General features: G+C 39.2%; 1 protein-coding gene across 10 annotated transcripts in view; it reads right to left on the bottom strand.

Annotated features, from left to right (window-relative positions):
- MEIS1 (Meis homeobox 1) overlaps positions 1-14,630 on the bottom strand; it is a 125,889-nt gene that overhangs the window by 81,334 nt on the left and 29,925 nt on the right. The window lies entirely within an intron of this gene.

Below are 14,630 nucleotides of genomic sequence, written 5' to 3'. Positions count from 1 at the left end.
AATGCTTTTTCAGCGCTATATACTGTATTCAGACCAGTATGATATACCTAATACAATTCCAATTCCAGCCTGGGCTAGCCTCCAATTTTCAAGCAAATTGATTAAAGAATTAATATTTTTAATATTGAGTTTATATTTATCAACTTGAGAGGCACTTTTAAATTAATATAGTCATTTAACCTAAATCCAGCAGTAAACAAAGTTAATGTATTAGCAATAAACACAAATTCAATACATATGATTTGTATATAGCATCCTAATCCATACAAAATGCTTTACAGGGAATGTCATGCTGCAAAGTTGTATGTTATGTCTTTAAAAGATAAGATATAATTATCTTCCTAGAGAGTTAATACAATATGCAACTTTGATTAATAATGGGCTTAGTACTATGTGCATTGTTACTGGCAATTGTTAAATGTGTACTTTGTTAGGATTAAATTAAGGGGATATACCACGAAAAGTAGATTTACCGTTCAAACAAGAAAGCAGCTACCAACTAACTCCTTCAAAGACTTTTTAGACAAACAATGATAAAAATAGAACAATAGAAAGAGGTTCAAATAATACATCCCTTTTAGTTGGTATGTGTCAGTGTAATCTTCTCATCAAATACTAGCAAAAACTCAAGCAGGGTTAACTTTACAGAAAACTTACTGGCACATAAATCGTCAGTGGTTTATATTTACTGGAGCGTTCGAGCACCTTCTCCCTTTTCTTCTCACTGTTTGTCATCCAGTCAGCTATCATTCAGCTGCACATTTTTTCCAAAATTTGGCTAAACTGTATCCTATTGAACCCCCTGCTGCCCCATGCCTCTCTTCAACCTGTTGAATTATGGTCATTCAGTTTGTTTTTAATAGATTAAATCTGTGGTGACAAACAAATGTCAATGTGGTTGCTTGATTTGTACCACACAGCTATAAAACCTTGACACTTAACACAATATCCTTTCCTTTTTTCTAAAAGAAATCTGAAGGCAACTGCAAAGCTAGTGTACACCATGAACATGCATACTATACCACCTTATTTATAGCACTGTCAGTGCAACAAGTTTACTAACACTGGGGAAAAAATACATGTGCGATCTTTCAAAGATTTCTGTGGCTCAACTTAAATTACAGGACTAGTTACTAGCTGACAAAACACAGTGATTGCTTTAGCTACAACCTGCTATGAAAAATACAGTTAGGGACAAATGCTGGGCCTACCTGGTTTTTTGGAGTAGAGAGATCTATATTAATTTGAAAGCCGTATTAATGTGGCTCCATGTGTTTTTTACCAAGTCCCAGTCTCTTAGATAAGGGATTCTGGACAAGGGCAGGATTCATCAGCATGGGATTTGGAGTGGCTGGGCCAGAGAGCACATGGGAAAAATACTGAACTATATCTGCCCCAAAGCCTGCCTTGGAACCACCTCACTATGGCTCTTGTCATGGAGACGTGGGAGAGCATAAACTGCACGCATTTTGGGGAGTGCAGCATAGGCACAATATTTCCACTCCACCTGACTGCCTCTTTTCTACCATACGAAAAAGACACAAACTAAATTTGTCACTTGCTTTTTAAGAACTAGTTTGGAGATATTGGCTGGAACAGTCTGATCTTCTCTGCAATCCTAAAAACAATGTTCTACTTAAATACAACCGAAAAATATACAAAATTGGACCAGCCTTTTCAATACAAGCAGCGTTATCACTCTCCCTTGGTTTATGAAGGCGATAAGTGTCAACGCTTTGTATACATCGTAAGTGACATGGAATTCAGGGTTAATGTTTGCTTCCTGAACCACCAGCATGTTGTTGGCATTTCTCCTGGGGTGCTGTTGGTGGATTCTGTCTGCATCTCACTCAGACAGCTGAGGATCCTCTACACTACGCTCCACTTTTCACTAACCCTGTAAGCCTTGTTTCATGACTTGCATTTATTAACAAGACAAAGCTAAGCTAGATCTTCTTCTGAAGCTTATCAACAGTACATAGGTCCTGGACTATTCTTATCTAACACTACACATGCAGAATGACACTAGCCCCTATTCAGGGGGCTAGAATATGGTCTATGCACCAGTTAAGTCTCAACTGAGTCTTATTTTGAGTTTGTCAGTGGTGCATACTGGTAGGCTTTGTGCTGGCCCCTAGGACAGGGATGAATTACACCCCCCATATAATATGTAACATCAGGACAAAGAACCATTCCTCTACCACACACAAGGGGAGACATGGAAGGGAAGATGATTTGGTTTGAATGAGATTCTTTCTTGGTCCAGGCAGGAAATGCCACTCCACCATACGGTCTCTTCACCTCCTCATTGTGCTTCTATCCCAGTTTTTTACCCCCAAACTCCATGGGTTCTTCCCACCCCTAATGCGTCTTTCACAACCACCCAGCTCACAGGAGCTGTAGCAAAGTAAAGGTGACTAAATTCCTGAGCTCTGAAGTCCTCACTCTCTTGTTGCTGTTAGAACAAGCAGAGTGGCAAGGAAATTATCTGGAGGGAACACAGAAAATATGGAATGGGTGAAGCCATGACAGAGATAAATGGAGGAGGAAGAGAATATGAAGAACAGAAACTACATGGACAACTAAGGAGATTCCACTCTTCCAATCATCTGGTCACCTTAGTGGTGGTGCCCAGAGGTCACCTAGAGTAACATGAGGCATTTCCTCAGTCACAGCAGACCTACCCCATATGAGCGCCGAGGAAAGAGAAATCAGGACTCCAACCCTGGTATTCTTCATGACATTAGTCACTGGGCCACCAGGACAGCAATAAATGGTCTCTAACAAAACACAAGATCAACATTGCAAAGGCACTCTTTTCCAGATAAAAGTAACAGGGGCTGCCTTATCTTAAAAATAATAATAAATAAAATGTACACCATGTCAGAAGAGACCCTCCCAATTTGTTCATAAATAAAGACATGCCTATGTATTTGCTCATTTAATCCTTCCAAACAAGAGGACACTGAAGAAACATGAGTTACAGTATGGATCCATTACAGTATGGATTAAAGGGGGCATTTTCTCAAAGAAATTTTAATGTTACCCATCGAAAACAAGACAATAAGACCCTGGTTGGTATGGACATAGTAGCCCTGGGAAAGATTAATCTATTGCCATTGTGCTTTAACAAGCTTCTACAACGCTGTATAGAGTTTATCAGAACAGCTGTTGACTCTGGAAGGCTTGTTTTTCTTATTCTATAGATTATTACAACAATCACATCTTATGTTTATATAGTGTCTTTTATCCTGAAGCATCCCAAAGCGTATTGTAAACTTTTGACCCAATCCTACTCCCACTGAGGTCAATGAGTTTTTCCATTGACTCCATGGGGAGCAGGAGCAGGCCTCATATACCAGTACAAATCATCCCGCCTATGCCTGCTAGAGCACAGCATTCACCTGACAGCAGGCAGCAGTGTTACGCAACAATTAAGTATAGAAAAACCAAACGGAATAGCATAGGTAACTAAAACTGCAGGAGAAATTTAAAAAGTAGGAAATAGTTATCTAAACTGAAATTTGGCCAGGACCCTATGGAGAATACCCCTCCTCTTACAGAAAGTTGCATGGTACCTTTAATTACCAGAAGTGTTGAAACATCTCATCCAAAAGATAGCATATCCAACAGCAACAGTGCCAAATAACACTATGCATAGAAATGGTTCAGTACTGACTCATAGGGAAGAGTGCCTCCTACTGAATCATTATCACCCCATCCTGCAACACCCTGCTTTTCCTGGAACTAGCAGGGTAGAGCCACCCCTATTCAGATCTAACCAGACCATGGCCTGAGAAAGTACGGCTGCAGTGTTGTTTGCCAACAGCTCAAATACACTTATGTTATAAATGTATTAAACTTCCCATAGAATATACGGAGGAAGCATTTCTCCATCTCTGTAATATCAAATCAAATTTGAAATGGGGAAGAATAAAAAATCCTCATTATAGCACATTATAAATACAGAAAGGTCTCTTTCTTATTTTATATTTTGTGTAGTCTGCCAACAAAACTTCACAAAGAGCGTAGGAATTCATGTTTGCAGAGATATTAAAGTCATAAAAAGGGAACTTTTTATTTTATTTTCCCACAGCCTAAGCAAAGGTGAACCAAGTGAATTTGGCAAAGGGCACTAGTTAGACGCCATTTCCCACAGCAACATGGTATTTTCCTCTGGGAATAAAACATTTCCCTTAAACTACTGTTTATAACTCTTATCAGCTCAAGAGCAATAGAGCCATCAAGTCCAATATCTCATGGAAAAAAGTCAAGGTCAACAAGTACTTGCATTTTCGTTTATCTTTAGCTGCAATTGCTACTGACATTCAATTGGGTAATAAACATGAGGACTGTCAAATGCTCTCAACAAACAGGTGATCCAAAAGCTATCACAGAGAAAGAGGCTACTGCCAGGTAATCAAACAATTCTGTTGCAACAATTATGATTTGAGTGCATTCATTTATAGAAGCAATCACCTGTCAAATCTGAATGAATATTCTCAAACCATTCCCACTGCTGGGGTAGTAAGGGTGAGAAAATACTAACTACGTCTGCTCTCAGGTTTTTACCAACAAATACATACTAGCATTAACAATGACCTATCAGAATAAAAAATAAAAAGCTTGCTAAATATCTTATCTTCTACATTTAATAGCAATTGATAGTTTTTGAATATTTCTTTTCTTTTCTTTTTTTTTTTTTTTTTAATTTAAATAAAAAATGGTGTTACACAGAGCAGACAAATGCTACTGCCCTGTTGCATCACACTCATCAACAGCCATTTGGGGGTTTACATCCATACTCATTCTTTTAAAAATTGTGGTCACTGCTTTTGAAAATACTTTATCATAATTTCAAAACACACACTAGCTTTTTAAACAAAACAAAAACCAAATTTGCCTGATGGAAAGGATCCTATAGAACGTTCAAACTGAAAGCCACTTACTCGTTGGTGCCAAGAGGGGTTGCTTATGAAAACTGAGAATAGTATGTGGCCCTAAACACTGAGAACTTGAGTGACTGCTGCAAGGGGCCGAGCCCAGGAAAGGCTCAGCACCTCAAAAGAAATAGGACCTAAATTTATAGAAAAAAAAATACAATCAGTACAAATCATACTAAACTGATCACCCAAAATACAGAAGTCGTGCCTCCTACTATTGTTAATAAGGAATGCCTTGAACCCCAAACACCATTTCATCTACTTATGTAATTGCTTGTGACTAAAATTCCTCTGTTTAATCCAAGTAGGAGATTAAGGCCCATTTATGCATGTACCTTTGTGCTTTTGATGGACTCAGACCCTAAAATGTTATCTTGCATGTGATATTATTTTCCCCACTGTTTACTCTTTTGCTAAGAAAATTCAATCTATGCAAGACTTCGGCACCATTTATGCAATGAGATCAGTGTGGGTACACCACTGTGCCCAAGCAAGGCTCTGCACAGACACAGGGGTCCACTTGTGTAGATCTGAATGCAGGATCAGAGCCATATTTTATACAGAAACACCTGCACATGCACACATCTGTGCATTGTGACACATGTTTAATACAAGAGTCATGTATTATTTTAGGTCACTTGCCAAAAAAAGGCCTTCTTAAAAAAATACCTCTACCATGAATTTTGGGCTTGATTATAGAAGGACAAAGAATTCAGAAAATTCTATTCCTAAAGCCACATTAACTGTGGACAGCCCCAAAAGTAAGTTTTCCCACTTTCACCCTGCCAGTGATGACTACAGCTTCAACTTGAAAAATCTGCCATCTTAAGTAAGTAACCCTCCACTCAATTTGAGACTTTTCCTGAGCAGAGATTGAAATTCAAGTTAAACTGTGCCAAATTTTGTGGATTTTTTCCCATGTTTATTATATATGCGAGCTGACCTGAAAAAAGAAGAAGTTCTATGTTTCTCAGTGTAACTAATGTTTGCCATAAAAGGATAGTGAGAGAAAGGGAAGGTTTTACTGGGAGAATAATTAGTTTATGGGCTTTTCTACAAAGGGAAAAAGCAGAAGTAGGTAGTGTGCACTAGATACTCTTCACAGACTCCTCATGTAAACACTCTTAATCTGCACTAAGAGAGCCTTTGTGTAATTTAGCTGAAATTCACTTTGAAAGCGTATTAAGCTAAACTTCACAAAGACACTCAGTGCAAAGTAAGAGCATCCACACAGAGTTAATGCAGAATAGTTAGTACACTTTAAATTCACATCCTAGATTACCCCACACAGAGAAGCCCTCAGACTGTGCTATCCACAAATTAAACAAAATAAATACAATTAATGAGTTTAAGACTAATGTTGCCATGTTGTCAAAAATGTGAAAGAGGCTATTAATAACACAGAAAACTCTTATTTTAAAATATATCATCAGAAGAGATCCTGAGCGCAGACTAGGATAAATTTGCACTACAGTGCATGAAGCTTGTGGATTGTTTACAATGCACCATTCTGAAAATGTAACCCTGTATAGCTGAAACAACAGTATTAAAAGTCTCCGTGAAGTCTAACTCCAACAGCTGAGCAAGAATGACAAGACCACCAATAAATAAATAAATAGTTTCACACCCTCCGGCTTTACAGCTGAATGATGAATTTACATCATGTCATTATTAGCATAATTCTCAACTACTCGATAATGTTAAAAAATAAAACATGATTCTAGAGAAAGAAAAATAATTAATTCTGGTGCAGCTGAAGAATGCATACGTGGGTTAAAATGTTATAAACTCACAGCAACAGTTCAAGTTTCTCTTAAAAAAAAAAAATCTATCTATCTTGTGCCAAGACAGACGCACAGGTGTAGATGCTGAATTAAAGCAAAGCACCTGCTGGATACTGGGGTGGGGGGTGGGGAGGAGAGAGAGAGCACCACCTTCAAGACAACACCGATACTTCTTATTTTAGAAACAAGGCTATTAGACCTAATTCAAGATTCACAATATATAAATAACTAGATAATACTGGGAACAACCCCTGTTGACTAATGCCATGTCTTTTTCAATTGTGGGTCACATCTAGTCTAACCTATCCCATGATAATGGCATCAGTAAAGGTCAATCAAAGACAAGCTGAAGCTTCCACTGTCTGGCTGACCTTCGGAGCTTGTGACAAATTGCTATCAGTCAATGTCAACTAATGACAGCAGCTCTTTGGCTAATCAATTGTTCTAAAAATGATCAAGAAAACTACTCACAGGACAGCTCATTTTCACATCAATGCCTGTGAAGTATGAAAAGCTCATTTTTTGAGTTTTTAATAAGCTCATAAGTAAAGCAGTTACTTGGTAACAGGGGTCACCTTACTGAAAAGGCAGAACCTTTGTCTGCCTTTTACATATTCTTTTATTACCATATTATAGTAAAAATATGCCATGCTATTACTATGCCAGAGGGCTACATAATAAAGTAGATAACATTTCAGACATTTTTGAGATAAATACTTCTGTGTTTTAGGGACCTCTGTGTGGGTGTAAATAATTGTAGATATACTTTGCATGTATTTAAATGTAAAGCAATCACTGCTAGTACACAGGTAACTTGCCTGCTTATTATTTGGGTGAACTTCGCATGACAAAGTTTCTAGCAAAATACACATCATGAAATTCAATGACACCATGCAGGTGGGTTAAGTCTTAATAGCCTTTGTTTTGTTTTAAATCCACCTACACAGTTTGAGAATTTATTGTATTTGGGATGTTACTAACGCAACTCACAATTGATAGGTCAGCCAAAAAAACAAACTTGTACCAATTTCTGCTTTGAAACAATCCTGTGAATGTACTCTAATCTGGAATACACACACACACACACACACACACACACACGTACGTGTTATGGAACACTGTAAAATGGATCTCTCGATAACAAAGGCAACCATAGATTCAGGAGCCTTCTGCACCTTCATTATACCTGCCTCTTACTTTCAGCGCATCATTTTCTACATCTCTCAAAGCAACACACCAAGGCACACTTTAATTTACATTCACACATTAAATGTTACCAAAACAACAAATAGTGCTACACAATGGTCAAGGGCTTAAGAACTGTTAGTACAATTATGTTTTGCTTTCTTCTAGTCTATGAAGAGATTGTTAGTCAAATTTCATTTCAGAGCATCACAGTCTCTTGAGAAAAAGCTGAGTGAGTGTGAACAAATACATATCATTCAAACCACTTGGACCAACAGAACACCAGAATCAAAAGGAATTCTTGCTTTATATTTAAGTTTCGTCTTCCTGGGTTCCTAACAAAACATTTGTATTATTTAAAATCCTGTTTTAAAAAATTGCTAAACAGGAAACATTAAAACTTTTGTTTTCATCAGGGAACCTGCAGACGGACAGCAGTTTCAGATTACATCCTAAATCTGAATTGCTATGGTAGTTTTTCAAATTAAAATATCTTCTGTGGCCTCAACCATTCTCAAGTTGTCCATAGGAAAGAAATAAAGGAGGCAGGGCAACACTTAAGCTGAGCCATAATTGGAAGTATGTGAAAAATGAAGTGTCAGTTCGGTCAATAAAGGGCAAAGGTCAAGGGGAACTGCAGCCCAAACTCTGTGCGAAATGTGCTCATTAAGACATCCAATCAGAGAGCGCCTTCCCACCTATCCCATTAGTCATCGGACATCTGACTGTTTCAAATGCCTGGGTCTGTGCTGTTATTACTTTTCTTCTTCATGTAAAAAGGAGAGCTGGTATATAAATCGTTGCTCAGTCATCTGGAACATAATGTGGCCCTTTTTTCCCCCTTCATCCAGCTCTGCCTGCTGGCTTCACAGGCTTGAAACAACTGCCTTGAGATTCCCTTCAATAATAAATGGAATTGCCTTTTGCCTATAGTTTGCCTGAACTCAGACAAAAGCCAGAAAAACATTGCAACTATTGATACATTTTTATAAAGAAATATCATTGCTTTTTAGTCAGTACTTTAAAGAGCAACAATAATTCTGAGGTTAAAAAACAAAAAACAAACAAAAAAAAACATTTTGAACCTGGTCTGAGGCTTGAACAAGAAAGAAGACATTGATAGATTTTCAATGGCACAGGATAGCTAAATATTAACATTAAAAAAAAACCCTCACTCAATTGAAATTGGCTATACAAGGTCTCTATTCAGGAGCCTTCTTAAAACAACAGCAAAAACATAAAACAAGTGAAGCCCTTTTTAAATTAAAGCATGTCACAAAAGAAAATAAAGGACTGGCCACTGTCAGAAGACAGGATACTGGGTTAGATGGACCATTGGTCAGACCCACTATGGCCATTCTTATGTTCTTCTACTACTGTGGGATTCTTTTTGCATAACCCTACCTAAAAATGGACTTCATTTTTTAAAATAGACTTTTGCAAGCACTTCTCCACAAGGTAGAGTGAGCTTTCTTTGAACCAGAAAGCACCATGTTAACCAAAATTCAGACAGCAACAAGCATTTGAAAATAGGCTGCTAAAGGTCTTACACAGTAAGTATGTAGTGAAGAGAGAGTAGTTCCATACGTATTTTTCAAAACATTATTAGGCATACACATATTATAAGTATATAATACGATGAGTGATACAATAACAAGCCATTCTAAGAAATTGTGTCAGAATAACTATGTAATAATATATCCTGCTATTCAGTGGCACGATACTTCCTAACATCTCCCTAGCAGTTAAATATGGATTTACACAATAGATTGTAACAGCTTTAAGGAATTATTGCTGCCTACTAAGTAAATACATTTACATTTTACAAAAAAAGACTTTAAAGTGATAGAGCACCAATGTTGTTTTTGAAGGGGAGACTGGTTGATTTTGTAAATAAGTACTCAGACAACTTGTAAGATATACATTACAAGGATTAAAAAGGCAATGATGCATCAGGTAAATAAGAGACACTTTTTAAAAACTTGTCCAAAAATACGTAATAGATGACTACAGAATGAACAAACATATACACCTGTAAATGGACACTTTTCTTTTAAAGCCTATCAGGCCTTGTCTTTCAAGACTGAGTGCACCCACAACACACACACACACACACACACTCTATTACACCTGCCCCACACATACACCTTTGTATCCAGTTGTCAAACAACCCATCTACACACCCACAAAAGTGGGTTTTTGCAGATGTACCATTAGGAATATTTGCAAAGGAACCATTAGGAAAGGGATAGATAATAAGACATAAAATATTATAATGCCTCTATATAAATCCATGCCCATATCTTGAATACCGCATTTAGATATGGTCGCCCGATCTCAAAAAATATATATTGGAATTGGAAAAGGTACAAAGGAGGGCAACAAAAATTATTAGGGGTATGGAATGGCTGCCATATGAAGAGAGATTAATAAGACTGGGACTTTTCAGCTTGGAAAAGAGATGACTATGTGGGGGGATCTGATAGAGGTCTATAAAATCATGACTGGTTTGGAGAATGTAAATAAGGAAGTGTTGTTTACTCCTTCTAATAACACAAGAATTAGGGATCACCAAATGAAATTAATAGGCAGCAGGTTTAAAACAAACAAAAGGAAGTATTTCTTCACCCACCGCACAGTCAATCTGTGGAACTCTTTGCCAAGGGATGTTGTGAAGGCCAAGACTATTACAGGATTCAAAAAAGAACTAGATAAAGTTCATGGAGGATAGGTCCATCAATGGCTATTGGCCAGGATGAGCAAAGATGCAACACCATGTACTGAGTGTCCCCAGCCGCTGTTTGCCAGAAGCTGGGACTGGATGACCGGTACCGATGATTGACTGTTCTGTTCATTCCCTCTGAAACACCAGGCACTGACCACTGTCGGAAGACAGGAAACGGGGCTCGATGGACCTTTGTAGTGGATACTGAACTCTATTGGAGCTGGGGGTGAACACAGGTGATGTTTTGTACTATACATACTACACTATGAAATGGGAAGTAGGTTGAGGAAACAAATGAACAAAGTGTAATTTTATTTATTTATTTTTACTATTTTGATCATCATGGTAAACACCTTTACGGATATTTTTACTGCATTTTATATTATGAGAGAGAAAATAAGTCTGGCCTAATGTGAAGAAAAAATTGCCCCATAGTACATAAGCTGTATTACATGCATTGGGTAGAATATATGCATTTATATATTTGTGATTCTGGCCTAAGGTGAAGAAATCATAAATATATAAATGCATACGTTATACCCAATGCATGTAATACAGCTTATGTACTATGGGGCAAATTCTCGGTTTCATAAAGATTGTGGTGGGGACAGAATCTTCCCCTCTCTACCCTACACTGTGTAGTGGCACTTGAGCCATTCCATGGTTGGCATTGCTGCTTCATTGTTGCGGTACTACTTTGCCTTCCTATCTCAAAGAGGCGCATAGCCAATAAAGCTGCTTAAACTGCAGATTCAGCCCAGTATTGCCCAACCCCAAGTGTTCAATAATCCCCAGTCAGGCCCCCAAAATCATGAGATTTAATTAAAATCCACAAGATTTTAAAAATACTAATTTTTTGGGGGGGGTGTGGGGGAGGGAGAGGTATTTGCCTCCTGTCTTTTGAGTCTCTAGGATTCAAGTTTCAATCTTTTCTCTCTGCAAACAGGAGGGCAAGAAACGTATTCTCTTTTTTTAAATGACAGCTGAAATTCTCACAATCACATGACTTTAGGGGCTTTAAGAAAAACACTGTATAGTATACTGTAAGAGTTGGCAAAATTGCCATCAGCTTTTCCTTGGCCTGCCATTGACTTTCAAACTTTCCTTGCACGACACCTAGCATTGCCACGTGTCCGGTTTTCTCCTGGTTGAAAAGGGACCCTGGCGGCTCCAGTCAGCACTGCTGATTGGGCCGTTAAAAGTCTAGTTTGTGGCGCAGGCAGGCTCCCTACCCGGCTCTGTGCAACTCCCAGGAAGCTGCCAGCCTTTCCCTCTCGCTCCGAGGCATAGGGGCAGCCTTGGAGGCTCTGCGCACTGCCCTCCCTGCCCCCAGTGCCAGCTCAGCAGCTTCCATTGGCCAGGAACCGCAGCCAATGGGAGCTGAGGGGCGGCACCTGCAGCGCGCAGAGCCATGCGATCGTGCCTCTGCCTAGGTGCTGGAGGGAGATTTTCCTGCTTCCCGGGAGCTGCCTGAGGTAAGTGCCCACACCCCTTTCTGCACCCTAATTCCCTGTCTCAGCCTGGAAACTCCTCCTGCACCCCAACCCCTCCCCCAAAGCCCACACCCCTAGCCAGAACCCTCACCCTCCCCCCACCCTACACACACACCCCAACCCCCTGCCCCAGCCCAGATCCCCTTCCCATACTCTGAACCCCTTATATCTGGCCCCACTCTGGAGCTCACACCCCCAGCCCAGAGCCCATACCCCCTCCCACACCCCAACCCCCTGCCTCAGCCTGGAGCCCCACCCCTGCATCCCAACCCCCACTTGGAGCCCTCTCCTGCACCCCAAACCCCTCATCCCTGCCCCTGCCCCAGAGCTGCACCCCCATCCAGAGGCCTCATCCTCTCCCACACCTCAACACCTTGCCCCAGTCCAGTGAAAATGAGCGAGTGAGCAAGGGTGGGTGAGAATGAGCAACGGAGGGAGTGGGGATGGAATGAGTGAGGGCATGAGCTCAGAGAAGGGTGAGACAAGGGCGGAGCAAGGGTGTTCAGTTCTGCAAATAGAAAGTTGGCAACCCTAATGACACCTCATGCTGGTGCAGAAGGAGCTATCACAGAATGCAAGTGCCAGATGACCGGACTTACACTATCCTGCTTTTTACACCTTTGAATTAAATGGGAGTTTTGTCATTCACTTCAACTAGCACAGGAACAAGCTCTATCTGAAAGGTGGACAGTCTATTTGTGTTTACTACACATCCGCACTAAAAGGGTTTGTCTACACTAACATTTAGGTCACGGTAAGCTAGGGTGTGAATCTATCCCTCACTAGCCTGCTGCGCACTAATAGTCTGTGTGATCCTGCTGATGTGCACTAATAGTCCTTAGTGCACTTTAATCTACTTGCATTTCAAAGCGGGGTAGATCAAAGCACACTGAGGAACTGTTAGTGCGTGTCTGCAGGGTCCACACAGTGGGCGCACAGCAAGCTAATGCACAGTAGATTAACACCCCAGCTTTCAGCAAAGTAAGCATTTGTGTAGACAAGCCCATAGAGTTGCTCTGCTTAAGTAGTTATTATGAATGCCTAGTTTCCTCTTTCAAGAAGTTTAACACAATGATCCTTCTTTATAAAACACACCTGTTCTACAAAGGTCTAATGCACCTTGAGTTCCAATTTCATTAAAGTTCTTTATAAACTCGGAGTAAAATTTTCAGAAGTGCCTAAATGACTTAGGAGTCTGAGTTCCATTGGAAGTCTTTCCATTGAATATCAATAGGACCTAGACACTTCTGAAAATGTGCATTCTCTGTCTTCATAGCATGCACCTTGCTATGAATGACATGCAAAACACTGGGCTATTAGGAATAACCCAGCAAGAGAGCAACATATGTCTTGGTCAGTTTACTTTAAGATATCAGAAATGACTGGCACACATTACAGACCAATAACGTGCCACATTTTGAAAAAAAAATCAAACCCATTTTAAGTAGAGATTTTCAAAAAGCATCTAAAGGATTTAGGAGCTCAAGTCCCATTGAAAGTAGATGGGACTCCTAAATTGCCTAGTCACTTTTTAAAACTCTCCCCATGAAAGTTCTCCAAACACTCCCCCTCCATTCATCCCCGCAGTCCCCGCCACCACACACAGTTCCACCCCCCAACACAAGAACATCTCATTCTTGGCTAAGAAACCTTAAATACCAAGTTTCAGTTCAAAGCAGTTCCCCCCACAAACCCGCAGCAGCTTACACCCTTAAAAAAAAACAGAATTTAAAATTAACTCCTGAAGATGGGGGGGCTCTAATGAACACACTGACACCATCTTAACTACAGCATTGTGAATGGTGACACTATAATATATATGTATACACACTTGAAAGAAAAAAGGCCCCTTGAATTTATGTTGCATATCATTTTCCAGTAAAAGTCAGAGGTCAGAAGGTTACCAGTTTCTGCCTCAGCTCTGCAACAGTTTACTATTCCAGGCCCCATTTTTACTAGGCTATACTTGTGATGAAGTCAGCAACTTTTCTTTAAACAGTAAAGTGTCTCAAATACTTAAAATTCTATAAAGAGATGTTATTCACAATGTAAGATACATCCATGTGTATAAAAAAAATAAAATATACTGTTTTAGTTTAAAAAACTAATCTTGCTAAATGTAGACTTTGCAATTCTAATCAGTATTGTTCAACCTTTTTTGGAAACATAATTCCTTTGTTGTCTAACAGCACTTGAATGAAACAGAATCATAAAACTAGATTTAAAAGTATATACCTATTGTGGGTTCAGAGTCAACTTCAATAAAACACTCTCTTTTATATTCAGATTAAGGATTCTTTTAAAATTTTAATTGCATTAAATTAACACAAAATCCACTGCAGTTGGTCTCTTCAGAAAGAAGTATGAAGCATTTCAACATGCAGCTTTTATTTTTAAGTCATCTGTTTTTAAAATGTTGAATTTAGAAGACAGTGTTAATTATTTGTAGTATGTATACTTCTAAAGCATGTAACACAAACTAGGTTCATACTATTTCTGT

Source organism: Trachemys scripta, chromosome 3, assembly GCF_013100865.1.
Source record: "Trachemys scripta elegans isolate TJP31775 chromosome 3, CAS_Tse_1.0, whole genome shotgun sequence".
NCBI classification, from domain to species: Eukaryota; Metazoa; Chordata; order Testudines; family Emydidae; genus Trachemys; species Trachemys scripta.
This window is presented reverse-complemented; position numbering and strand designations above follow the sequence as displayed.